Source organism: Peromyscus californicus, unplaced genomic scaffold (assembly GCF_007827085.1).
Source record: "Peromyscus californicus insignis strain IS unplaced genomic scaffold, ASM782708v3 Scaffold_6__1_contigs__length_162567912, whole genome shotgun sequence".
NCBI lineage: Eukaryota > Metazoa > Chordata > Mammalia > Rodentia > Cricetidae > Peromyscus > Peromyscus californicus.
Genome location: NW_026294584.1, coordinates 106,743,263 through 106,756,963, shown reverse-complemented (window position 1 = coordinate 106,756,963; position 13,701 = coordinate 106,743,263). Strand labels below are relative to the sequence as shown.

The window sequence follows — 13,701 nt, the reverse complement described above, 5'->3', positions numbered from 1 at the left end:
AGAAGTCTAAGGCAGAGGGATGGCTAGGGCATGGGAGTCTGAGGGTTTCAGATCAGCCCAGACACCACAGCAGGACTCCAGATCTTTCATCTTTTTCTTTTCTTTTTTTTCTTTTTTTTTTTTTTTGGTTTTTCAAGACAGGCTTTCTCTGTAGCTTTGGAGCCTGTCCTGTAACTCGCTCTGTAGACCAGGCTGGCCTCAAACTCAGAGATCCGCCTGCCTCTGCCTCTCAAGTGCTGGGATTAAAGGCGTGCGCCACCACTACCCAGCTCAGATCTTTCATGTTAAAAACAAAAACAAAAAAAACAAAACAGGGTCTTACTCTGCAGCCTTGACTGGCCTTAAACTCCTGCGCTAAAGCCTGAGCTACAGAGACTTCCATGCCTCAGCCTCCCATGTGGGTAGGATGACAGACATATTCCACTCTGGGCAATTTACAGATACCTGTGCACCCATACACCACACCATTATACTGTGGTCACCTCTGCAGAGTGGAAAAAGGGTGACTTCCCCCCCTTTCTTTTAGTACTTTCTGTGTTCAAAACATGACTTATAATCTGGGTAAACACAATAAATGCCATTCTCACTGATGAGGCCTCGAGGGAGCAGGAGCTAAGGCTCATACTGCTGAGCAGAGCTGAGGTGGCACTTTCCAAAGGACAATTGGAGTCCACAGACAAGCAGGAGGTATGCCCTGCTCACAATCTCTTCCTTAGAGTACCTAGCACCCCAGAAGTGGGCATCCCAGAAGGCAGCACCCTGGAAGGTGGACTTGCCTCTTCAATTGAGGGGGTGCAGCTCCTCTAAGGACTCCTTTGATGAGATAATTCTATGTGGGGTGCTTGGCACTAATTCTCTTAGTCCTAGTGAGCCCATAAAATACCCCTGGGCTCACCAAGTCTCCATGTCACCTGTTCTACCAATCTCTGTCCTGCAGTGGACTACAGTTCTCCTGGACTGATACGACTACTCTGTTTTACAGTGAGGAGATGTTTAGCGAGTCCCTTCAAGGTCACACAGCGGGCACAGACTGGGGCTAGGTTGAGAGAGCCCTGTTGTTTTGTGGTGCCAGAGAAGGCACCCGGGCCTTCCAAGGGCCCAACTGAGCCACATCCCAGCCCTGGAGCCAGCATGACCATGGACTTGCCTATGCTCTATGCTCTCTACCATAAGGCTGAAAAGATATTATCTCGCCCTTCTCAGATGGAAACCCAAAGGCCAGAGGCCCCACGTGATGTGTGGGGGCAGGCCACACCCAGAACTCAACATGTGCCACTCCTGTGTAATAAGCTCCCTGCGAATCCTACTGACCACCGCGTGGAGGGTGGAGGGGAGGCCATGAGCTTTCTCAGAAAGAGCAAGCCAGGAGGGCTACACAGGAGTGGTGTAGGGCAGTCTGAGGGCCAAAGGTCCCCGCAGCTTGGTCGGCATCTCGGATTAGCTCTGAGGAGGATAGGCCTGGCCTCCATCTGCTCTCTCTGCCTGCGAGGCTGCCAGGCCCCATGGGGCCAGCCACGAGCACAAGACTCTTTATCTAGAAACAGAACTCACATTCCAGCCTCAGAGCAAGCAGGGGCCTCCTTGGCTTCCACTATCCTTGGCTGCTCATTAACCAGCAGCAGGAAAGCCTTAGGGGAAGGGGAAGGGGCTGGGCCTGGAGGGGACTCCCTGCCTATAGGGAGGGCAGGAGGGGGAGCAGTGCCACCAAGTGGGCACCAGAGTTGGGCAAGTGGGTTCACAATTGTGGGAACTTGGGAGGTGCTCCTTCCCCCTTGAGTCTCAGTTTCCCAATCTGCACAATGGAGATATCAGCACCTAGTTGACAACAGCACTATTGAAAGTCTGCACCAGACTTGCTGAGGGGTGTGGCCATGCTTGGCACCCAGTAAGCCTTCCACCTGCTCATCTGTCATTTTTACAGAAAGAACAAGAGTTCCTACCTCCTATGGCTCTTGAGGCTGTAACATGGCTTTTGGGGTTGTAAGAAGGTAATGTGTTACACCTCCAGGCAAGTCCAGGACCCACAGGCAGTAAGTGTCCCTGACACAGGACCATTAAAGGTCTGAGCACAACAGAGCAGGTTACTGGCCCACTCAACAGCTGCTGGGGAGGTCTTCTGAGCCTCTGGGGATGGGCACATCTGACATCATCAGAGAACCTATGGTCTCCAGCTGGCTGTTTGTGACCGATAGAGGAGCACATTCGGCCAGGGAAGAGTGAAACAAAGTGCAATTGGGTCCAGCCACAAGTGGCAGTTACCAGGGGACTCGTGAGAGCTCCACAGATGACCCAAAGTTGACATGCCCCAGCCCTGTGCTGGTGAGAGACCTTCCTTGGAAACAGAAAGCACAGCTCAGGATAGAGGGCTCCACCCCCCAGAGCCACGAGAAAGAAGAGACAAAAAGAGAAGGGGAGTGGGGGTGGGGGTTGGGGGGCAGGGATTAGATATTAAGAGATCACTACCCAGGAAGGCGGAGTTCTCCAATGCGGGAGCAGGGTCCATAGGTGGGTCAGAAGATCAACAGAGTGGCAGGACAGGAGTGGCTGGCAGATGGGAGGGCAAGGACTTGGAACATTCTCCAGAGCGCGTCTACACCCTCCAGTGTTTCTTAGTAGACGTCAAGATTAAAAGGACTTTGAAGCCCCAAGTTTAAAATGAGCTAAATCCGTCTGGAAACAACATCAAAATCCTTCTTATGGGCACTATTACAATTCTGAACTAGAAGAAAGGCGAAAAAGAATTAAAGAGAAGAAAAAGCAAGCTGTAGGAAGTACCCAAACCATCAGCAGATTAGATATGAGAACTATGTCAATGTTAAATGTCCAGAGCTGATAACTGGGCTGTGGTTACATAAGACAATGGCCTTGCTCTTACGAAATATGTGAAGGACTAGGGGAAGGGGCACCCCATTTGTGAATTACTTCCCGATGATTCAGCAAAAACACCATGAATGTGACTCTTCACAGGACAGCGGTGGGTGTAGATGAAACACCTTGGCCAGCATCAACCCCAGGACCGTCAAGGGGAAAAGCATCAGAAACTCACCGAGATCTCGCCACCACTTGGCTGATTTTCAGTTTTGTTTTAATAAGCCCTTCAGTGAAGCTGAGACTAGAGCTCAGTGGTAGAGCTCAGAATTAGCACCTTTCCATCCCCAGCAGCGCCTGCATGTGTATACACACACACACACACACACACACACACACACACACACACACACATGCGCGCATGCGCGCGCACGCACACGTACAGAAGAGATTAGAGAGGCTCGTGATCAAAATCTGGAGCATCCTGTCTGGAGCCAGGCCACTCTTGAAGGTGGGTCTCAGAATCAGTTCATCCAAGGCCCCACACTCCATGCGACATCTGCCACATCTACTCCCTGGCACAGCACGGGTACAGACAGGCCAAGTGACCCTCCACCCAGAGGTGCCAAGAACAAGGGAAGGTGATGGGGCTACCTCAGGGATCTTGTCTTCCCCTAGAGCCTGGAGGACACTTTAAACTGGAGACTCCTCCCCCACAGGATCCTGCAGTGGGTAGCGGTGGTGAGCCTGAGCCTATAAGGAAGCTGAAAAACTACTTACGCTTGAGAGGCTCCTCTGAAGAGGCTGTGGGGCTGGCTCTGCACCTGTTGCAAAGAGGAAGCAAAGAGGTGTGGTCAGGGCCTACGCGCCCAGCCAGAGTGACCAGGTCTGACCATGGGTGACTCTCAACACACATGTGCTAGGGAGGGGTCTCCTTTGAGCCGGTGGGACCAGGGACCCGACATGGGGAATGCTGAATCCCAAGCATGCACATGCACACAGAGACCTGCACTCTCACATATGTGCTAATGCAGACCCATGTGGTCAGCCAGACACAAACATATTCTCTCCCCCCACCCACCCACACTCCCTTCCTTCCTTTCACTCAGTCTGAATCCTTCCTCTGGCTTCAGTACTCTTGAACCCAGACAGCCCAAGTCCCAATGAATCACACTGTGAGGAGCTGCTGGAAGCCCTGGTGGGTTTGATGTACAAGGAAGGTCCCTTTTGGGTTAGGGAGACGGCTCATCAGGTAAAAGAGCTCGCTGCCAAGCCAGAGAACCTGCGTTTGATTTCCCAGACCCACATGGTGGAAGAAGAGAACTGACTCCTGCAAGTTGTCCTTTGACTTCTACATATATGCTGTGGCATGCTCAGGTACATATACACATAACACACACACACACACACACACACACATATCATACATACATATAACAATTTTTTTTAAAAGAGAGGTTCTTTTTGCTGGTATGCATTGCTAAGCTACTCGCTAGACCAGCTCTGTAAGCCATCCAGGGCCCAGGCCTGTCACTGGCTACCCCCTTATAGACAAGGCAAGGCTAGACAGAGGGGTGGAGACTATTCTTTTTATTGTTGTGATCATCATTACGATCCCGTTTTTCTGTGTGTTTCGAGGGGTGTCATGTGGAAGTCAAAGGAAAACTTGCAGGAGACTCTTTCCACCATGTGGGTCTTGGGGGCTGAATTCAGGTCAACAGGCTTTAGCAGGGCAGCAAATGCCTTTACTGGCTAAGCCACCTCCACAGCCTAGCCCCAAGAGTCTTAGAAGGAAGAGCCCACCAATTACCCCATGAAACGTACCGAGAACCTTTGTGTCCAGGAAACTTGCTGAACTCTACTGCGCAACAGCTCTCCCCTGGGGATGGCCCAGAAGCCATCTCGTGGATTCCGATTTATTTGTTCACGTTATGGTGTTAGGGTGGACCACAGAGGCCTGTGCACGCTCAGTGGGAGCACCACAACAGGGCCGCACCCCAGACGCTTAAAAAAAAAAAAAAAAAACAGGGAGCCTCTGTTCTTTAGGACTGGATTTGGGAAACAGACAAGCGGGGGCAGAGCTCTGGGCCTGGAGTCCCAGGCCACCCGCAGCGCTGCTGGCCCAGACACAGGAAGGCTTTTCAGCTTTCCTGGAATATAAAAATGTGTAGGATCAGGAAGGCGTTCTTGTTGATAGAGATCTAAGATTTCAAGGATACTTAAACTGGGATTATGGTGATGCACAGGGGTGTGGGAGGAAGGTGGGCAAGGGCACCTGTCCCTCCTTAAGCCCCACTTCTCCTCCCTGTCAGCTCTACCTTCTAGCTTCTTCCACGACCTGAACAAAGTTATGGCTGCCCTATCGGCACAGACCACCCTTCCTCCTCAAACCTCTCACTGCTGCGTCATGGCACACTCAATGAGTCCAAGGTACCACACAGTAGGAGTAGTCAACAATTTCTTAAGCACCTACTATGTGCCAGGCATTGTATGGGGAAAGATCACAGGAGGGCCCAAGAAGCTGAGGTCTTCGCTTTCAAGGAGCCCAGAATCCTAGGGTGAGACTGAGACATGAGCAAGAAGCCATGGGGGCGCCTTCCACTTCCTGGCTGGACACTTCCCTACAGAAGTGGAGGTGGACTGGCAATATCTGCAATGAGTGAGGCACAGAAATGGAAAGTGGCCTGTACCTGACTCTCCTGGGCTGTGCCAAAGGAAGAAAGATAGAGGAGGATGGAGTCGGCATGTTTCAAGTACAATTCTCCACATGTGTGTGTGTTCAAGGAACCACAAAGGATGTCACTCTGTCTGGGGTGAATCCTGACTGCTAAGAGGCCAGCTCACCTCAGACAGCTATGAGTACCTTTCTGTGTCAGTGGGCCTGTCTAGCTTGCTAGCACCCACACCCACCCTGGGAACAGCCTGAACTGATTTGACCTGGAGATGTGCAAGTATTGATCTCATCCTATGGCGTATCTGGGAACTGATCTCACCTCCTACTTCCCGGGGAACATGTGAACAAGGCCTGGCCAATCGGGGGTGTCAGTCATGGTTGGCTCACTCGTGGACTTGACTATGCCTGGACAATTAGAATGCCGGGAAGAACTCTTGTTAAAAAAAGACTGGGGTTTGGGGAGCTGGCAAGGCAGCTCGGCGGGTTAAAGACATGTGCCATATAAGCCTGGCGACCTGAGTTCCATCCCCAGAACCCATACGAAGGTGGAAGGAGAGAACAGACTCCAGAGTTTTCCTCTGACATGCACATGCATGCCATGCCATGTGCACTGCCCCCAACACACACATATCCACACACCATGCACACATACATAATCCTAAAATTAATTTTTTTTTTAAAAGAAGGCTCCTTCTAAGTTGGCTTGTGGGGTGGGGTTCCACTGGGGCAGCTAAGGTGCCCCAGGGAGAATAAAGTAGGCACTGAGGAACCCAGAGCCCAGAAATGGAGCAGACTAATGACTGCTCAGCAGCGGGATAGAGCCATCCTGAAGCATACCTAACCTAAGGATCAGTAAACGTTCTATTTACTTCTAAAGTTAATTTAAACCGATTTCTGCCAGCTACAACCATTTTTGGTTTTTCGAGACAGGGTTTCTCTGTGTAGCTTTGCGCCTTTCCTGGAACTCACTCTGTAGACCAGGCTGGCCTTGAACTCGTAAGAGATCCGCCTGGCTCTGCCTCCCAAGTGCTGGGATTAAAGGCGTGTGTCACCATCGCCTGGCTAGAATCCAGTCTTATTAGGGCATGGAGGCACACATGTGTAATCCCAGGACTAGAGGGGCTGAAGCAGACTGACGTCTGAGCTACATAGTAAGTTTGAGGCCAGCTTGAGCTACACAGTAAAACCTTGTCTCGAAAACTAAATAAATGCAGGGCTGGAGAGATGGCTCATTGGCCAAGAGCTCTTGCCAGTCTTGCAGAGGACTAGAGTTCATTTCCCAACACCCACATTAGGAGGCTTATAACCAACTGTCACTCCAGTTTCAGGGGACCTGAAGCCCTCTTCTGGCCTCATAGGATACTTGTATACTCTTGTACATACATACATACATACACACATACAAAAACATATACACACCAATAAAAGTTATTAGAGTGCTTGCCTAGTATGAACAAAGTCTTGTGTCCATCCTCACCAATATATGTGTATATTATATAACGTGTGTGTGTGTGTGTGTGTGTGTATGTGTGTGTGTGAGACCTATGCCCTGACTTGAACTTGCTGTGTTGTTTTATGCTCACTCCTTATCTCTCTGATATTCAGCCCATTAGTACCAAGGTGGAGGATGCAGGTGACAGACAACTTGACATCTGAGGTCCCCCACAGTCTGACATTCTATCTATCATGTGTCTGTTGCAAAGCTTAGGCCTGACCCTCCCCCTCATCCTCAGCCCCTCACCTCAAGGCACACAGGAAGAAGACAAGTTTAAATCATTCCTCATAGGTAGGCCTGTGAAAGGTCTGGAGGACTCTTCACAACAGGTTGTGAACCCCGCCCCCGGCTCTAAATGCCAGATGTGGATGGAGCCACCTAGTCTCTCCACCATCCTGTGATAACTGGCACTTCTGATCCAGGGACCACCATGTTCTAAGAACTCAAACTCAATCTGTCCCTTTCCTCCAGTTGCTGATACCAGATGACCCATGTAAATACACGCCCCAGGAGGGTAGGAGACCAGACCACAGGGCCCCACTCCATCCTCAAAGCAGAGCCCAATTTGAGACAATTCCAGGTGGTTGCGACTTTCCACAAGCGTTGCGCCAGTCCCGGGTCAAGGGACAGCCTCTAGCACAGCCCCTGCTCTGCTGGTCCCCATGCTGGGATGTATCTAGATAACAGGAGGCCATTTGAGGGGTGTTCCAGCAGGTCCTGTGTTGTCTTCCAGGAGCCAAGAGTCTCTCTCAAAGAGCCCCCTAACACCACCACCACCCCAGCAGGCAACCTGCCAGATCCCACGCTGTGGGCATTGTCCTGACACACTGCTTGGAGCCTCCAGGCCTGTCTGCAGGGCCTGGCTGGCCCTGGGCTCTCCCCTGACTTACATCCGACTTGGCTGCCTGCAAAAGCCTCCTGCGGCTTTTTGGACCGCCAACACCGTGGAGTAAGTAGCAAGCGGCTTCCCCATAGCATCCTTTCCAAGGTGGCACTGGCCCAAGGCAGGCTCAGTCAGCTCCCAGCCCTATGACCTTGAGCCAGTCACCTGCCCTCAGGGAGGCCTTGGGGTACTTGAGGCCTTTTTCCAACACAGAATGTGAAGACGAAGGAAATAGAATTTGTCATCTAATTCATTTTCAGCTTTTGGGTAAGAAAGATCTACAGCCTGGGTCTCCCGCTGTGGTTCCAGGAGCTATGTTGCCCCAACTCCTGCTCTGGCCACACTCCCTCCTCATCCTCCCAAATAACTGGAACACAGGTGCACCCACTGCTATCTCAGCTAGGCTTTTAAAGTCTACTGTATGCTAGGTTCCAACTTGGAGACTCCAACTTGACCTGAAGGTGAGAGCCTGGTGTGGTGGTGCACACCTGTAATCTCAGCATTCAGGAGCCTGAAGCAGGAGGGTCATGAGTTTGTGGCCAGCTTGGGCTGTTAGAAAGAAAGAAAGGAAGGAAGGAAGGAAGGAAGGAAGGAAGGAAGGAAGGAAGGAAGGAAAGAAGGAAGGAAGGAAGGAAGGAAGGAAAGAAAGAAAGAAAGAAAGAAAGAAAGAAAGAAAGAAAGAAAGAAAGAAAGAAAGAAAGAAAGAAAGAAAGAAAGAAAGAAAGAAAGAAAGAAGAAGGAAAGAAATCACATCTAAAAACAAAATCTGAGCAGAGCTGCTCTGCTGCTATTTACACCTCCACAACAGAACCACAATGAACCACGCCCAGGAGCTCCAGGCCCCGGGTAACAGACAAGGAGGGGCTCAGGCTGAGTGCCCCAGGAGGTGAGAATTGGTGGTAGTTATCCTGAAGGCCTGGGACACAATAAACAAGGACAGCGGGTTTTCTGGCAGCAGGTTTGGGGCTTTCCGAGGATGCTGGCAGAAGGTCACACTCTTTATATTCAAAGGAAGCAAATTATCCTTTGGCTGGAGCCTGGGGCCCAGAATTTAAAGTAGGAGTTAGCACTAAGGAGGCGTGGCTCTCACCTCGTGAGGAGACCATGGTGTGTTCACTGTTCCACCTTTTAACAGCTCTCAGCCTCATACAAAAACAGACCTACACACACACACACACACAGCCAACAAAACATTGCCTCGAGGGGTGGCAGGTTCCCAGCCAGTGGGGCTTGGGGACATGAAGAAGCATAAAGGGACATCACAGCTGTGGCTTAGCACACAACCGATGCCCCCTCCCCAAAACAGTCCACCATGCCACCATACCTTCCCTACTGTGCCCTGATGGGTTGCAGGAGAAAAAAAAAAAAGTCCTACAAAGAAACAATACTGGTGTTTTATAAAGCTTCCCAGGGCTGGAGTAGAGCCCTTATCTACCCATCCAGGGTTCCATCCTCATAACCGCTCCTTCCCTCCAAAAGAAATACACAAAACACCTGGTGTGGCTAAAAACTGACCCGGGGGAATGTTCAGCAAGGGCTGACGTATTTTTCAGGCTCACAACAGGATTCCTTTGAAAGAAGCCTACCTTCTACCCGTGAGGAATGAAAGACAGAAACAGACTCCGCAGCACCTAGAAGGGGCTGGCAGGCGTGGGATTTTTTTTCCCTCTCTCTCCTTTTAAAGGTTTGTTCTCATCTATATTCTCCCACTAATAGTTTAAGCAAACCCACATTGTTCCCTAGGAGTTATTCCCTACTAAAAGCTGGTTGCCACAGCTCTGCTCGGCACCACTCCGGAACTCTAGTCTCCAAATTGGGACGCATCCTTTCAGAGCAAGGGTCAGGCCATCTGGAAAATCAGCAAGAGGACAAGTGCATGGTACCCCACACTGTGACAGCTCAGGCACTGGACTCTTCCTCATTATCCACCGAGTGGTCTCCTCAAACCCAAGGACAAGAGAGGGACAAGGGCTCACCTAGATCACACAGTGAGCCAGAGGCCAAGGACACCAGCCCTGGCTCACAATGCCGGGCTTTGATTTTAGAAGTTCACCTGCGTAACTTTTTTGTTGGAATATCTATCACTCTTTCCAGACAGCCCCAGGAGGTCATACTTCTGACTGGCCTATTCACTGGCCATATCTGCACAGCCTAGGATGAATAAGTACCTGCTAGGTGGATGGATGGGTGGGTCCAAGCCAATAGATGTTCAAAGTAAGGACTCTCATTTCAGGATGGGAGTGCACTTCTGTGAGCCAGGCCCCTCTGCTAGATGCTGGAGTATCTCCCCCTCCCCTCAAGTGTGTCCCCCGTCGGTGGGCAGGTAGATGATATAAGGCAAGCTCACAGAGGTCCAAGCTCACGACTCAGGCCTACAATCCAACAGAACTCTAGGAGCTGAGGCAGGGCAAGTTCAAATCCACTTTGATTCTCATGATCTTTGGCTTCCTTTATGTTAAGCACCACCCAGGGTCAAGGAACAGAACGCTTCATGGACCAGGAAGCTTCAAGATGTCCCTTGCCAGAAGAAAATGATGGGGAACAAAGGACCAGGCTCGGCTGAGAACCCCAGACTACAAGGACAGGTGAGCCAGCTCTGGGAAAGATTCTAACATTAAATTCTTCTTTATAATTAGTCAAATTTCACAGAGCACGGTGAAACCACTGGAAGACTCTTGAGCAGGAAACGGGCTTAGCACTACCACCTAGATGGTACAGAGAGGTGCCCAGGAGACATGGTGGCTGGTCAGGAGGCTGTGGATAGCAGGTGCCATCTGGTGATGGAATGAAGGTCCTTGAAATCATGACCAGCCTTCCATTGAGGCTGATTAGCCCTGGAGCAGGGGCAGCGTCCTCATAACAATCCTGTTCCAGTGCCCTTCACCCACTAGGCATGACTGCACAGATCCACAGGCCAGCCACACTTCTCCACCCCCTGCCAAGCATTTAGCAACCTCAGCTAACAGGCTTTTCTCAGGAAGGGGGTTGATGGAACATGGCAACCAGTCAGATTCCACATCTACCCTGTTACAAACGCCATGGAAACGGGACACTTAGAATGTCCCGGCTAGGAGACCGAGCCTAAAGCTCTACTTAATGGCGATACTGAGGCTGGGGGGGGGGGGGGTATGGGGAGGGGACAAGGTGAATAGACTAACTAGCCCAGGACAAACAGATGTCTCCTGTCCACTGGATGCCCAACAAGTGTGGGCAGAATGTCCTTCCCACCCTTCCCCCATGCATCTCAGTCCTGGGCTGACCAGAGCAGTGCATCAGTGAGCTCAGGCTCTTCTCCAGCTTTCCGAGAGCTGGGTCCTGGATTACGGGTATCTCTTAAGCAGCCTGCCCTTGGGATGCTTCCTTCACACCCTGTTCCCATTAACTGAGACTATGAACACCACCGTGGAAATACTGAGGTGAGGGGCTGGGGTTGTGATCAGTGGGTACAGCACCTGTCTAACTGTGGAAAACCCTCCCTGGGTTCCATCCCCAGAAAAGTCGGTTGCACAAGATCTTGCCAGTGTCCTTAATCTACCTCCCAGAAGGGGAGTTTTATATAATCAGAGCGGTGGGCGCAGCAGAGGAGACGGAACAATAGGTGGTGTGAAGGCTGTATCTCTCCCACTGATAAACACCTCACCCGGACCTCACCAGAGCTCCCAGTCCCTGAGGTGAAGTGGGTGGGGCGGGTTAAGATCCTAAACAAAGTCCACAGTACCTGAACTCCAGTCAATGGACCACTCTTCCGCACACCTGCCTGCCCTCAGCATAAAAGGCCTGGGATTGCACATTAACCTCCAGATACGCATCTTCTCCCCCTCCCTATGCTGGTCTCAGCCTCCAGAGGGACTGAGAGCCGCCCAACACCAGAGACTGGTTTATTCATTGCCCTTCCTTCCCCTGGGATAGTGCCTGACATACAGTAGGTGCTCAGTAAGTATCTGCAGTGCAACCAGTGGTACACACACCTGCAGTTTCAGCCACCAGGGAAGCTGAGGCAGGAGGATTGAATGGGTGAGATCCTGTATCAAGAAAGAAATGTGTTCCTCCTGTCAGTGGAGAGGCCTCAGGCTGCTGTTCACCTTCAGGGCAAGTTGGAAGCCACTGGGTAGGGCGACTCCCTCACTGAGCTGCAGTCTGGGTGGTCAGGTAGGACGGAAGAGGTCAGTGGGTCACAAGCCAAGGATGTACACAAGTGGGCTGGTGGGCTTGTGCGTTCTACGATGTGTTCTGCAGGGCATTCTGCCGGAGTGGCAGGTCACAATGGGCCATTGTTTTGTACAGACCAAGTGGCAGAACCTGGAACAGTATGACGCTGTTTTTGTTAAAAACAAAACCAAACCACAGCTGGCTGGCTGGCTGGCTGGCTGGCTGGCCCCCTGAACAAATCCTTACACCCACAAGGAAATGAAAACGGACCCAGAAAGTCACAAAAAACAGTCTGCGTTCCTCCAGACACTTTGGGTACCACACAGCTAAAGCTGCATGGAAGGGCAATAGGTAGCCTTAAGGTCCTTTTTGACTCAGTTTGCAGTGTTGGTGATGGAACCCAGGGCCTCACACACGGCAAGCACACACCCACAGCTTATACCCTCAACCCAACCTCATATATTTTGTAATGATCTGAAGGGAATATATTTTAGCTTATAATGGTTCTGTATTGCTTGAGGTATATGATTTATAACTTAAAAGTGAATCATTTGGCAGTTTCTCATTTCTATGTATATGGAAAAAAAAGCTGCACACAATGCCCACAGAAGAGTTTTTCACAATCCCACACCTACAGACAAAAAAACTGCAGGACAGACGGACAGGCTGTAGCATGGTTATCAAGCCTCTTGCCCACAGGGCACACTATAGGACCCAAATGCCAAAGCAATGACCTCCAGTTTATACAGCTTTTCCCTCTTACACATAACTAAAATAAAGTTTAATTTATAAATTAGTCACTCAGAGCAATAACTCATAATAAAATAGAATTATAACCCTATACTGTCATAAAATGTATTCAACAACTCGTGAACTGCTCATTTCTAGAATCTCCCGTTTAATATGTCTGGGCTACAGTTAGCCATACAATAATACATACATACAATGCTGGGATCACAAGGGTGATTCATCATGCCTGGCACAAATCCACTGATAGGAGGTGGTGACTTGGCAAAACACATGTGACAGACATGTAGAAAGAACTGGGGATGTGGCCTCAGTGCTACAGCGCCTGCCTCGCAAGTGTGAAGTCCTGGTTCCATCCTCAAGCAAACAAAAAAGCAGGGAGTGGGAAGAGCTAGAGAGATTCTCTAGCTTGGGCTGTACAAGCACGAGAACCTGAGTTCAGGTCCCCAGCGCCCACATAAAAAGGCAGATGTGGCCTGGCACTCACGTAAACCCAGCACTGGAGTGGGGACAAAGATTCCCGGGGAAGGTGGAGCTTGTTGGCCACCATTCTAGCTCCAAGTTCAGTAAGAGAACCTGTCACAAAAAGTAACATGGAGAGTGATCAGGGAAGGGACCTGATGCTGACCTCTGGCCTCCACATACGTGTGCATACATGAACACACACACACACACACACACACAAACACACACACACACACACACACACACACACACACACGTAGAGAACCACTGAGAAGACATGTAATGTTGACCTCTAGCCTCCACAAACACACATACACATTTGCACTCACACACCCCACATGCATCAACACACATAAGTTCATTCACAAATATGTGTGCAAACATAAGGGGTATTTATCTTGATCTTGGTGGTAGTTACACTGATGTCTAAGTCCATTGAACTACGAAGCATCTCTGCATTTCCATACATTATACTTCAAT

General features: G+C 50.4%; 1 protein-coding gene across 4 annotated transcripts in view; it reads right to left on the bottom strand.

Annotated features, from left to right (window-relative positions):
• Positions 1-13,701, bottom strand: part of Slc6a6 (solute carrier family 6 member 6) — a 75,373-nt gene that overhangs the window by 56,986 nt on the left and 4,686 nt on the right. For 3 of the 4 annotated variants that reach the window (XM_052722325.1, XM_052722323.1, XM_052722324.1), the window contains exon 2: positions 3,589-3,632. The exons of the other annotated variant lie outside the window; for it this stretch is intronic. The gene's annotated coding sequence lies outside the window, so the exon portion shown is untranslated. The remainder of the gene's footprint in view (positions 1-3,588; positions 3,633-13,701) is intronic. 4 annotated transcript variants of the gene reach the window in all.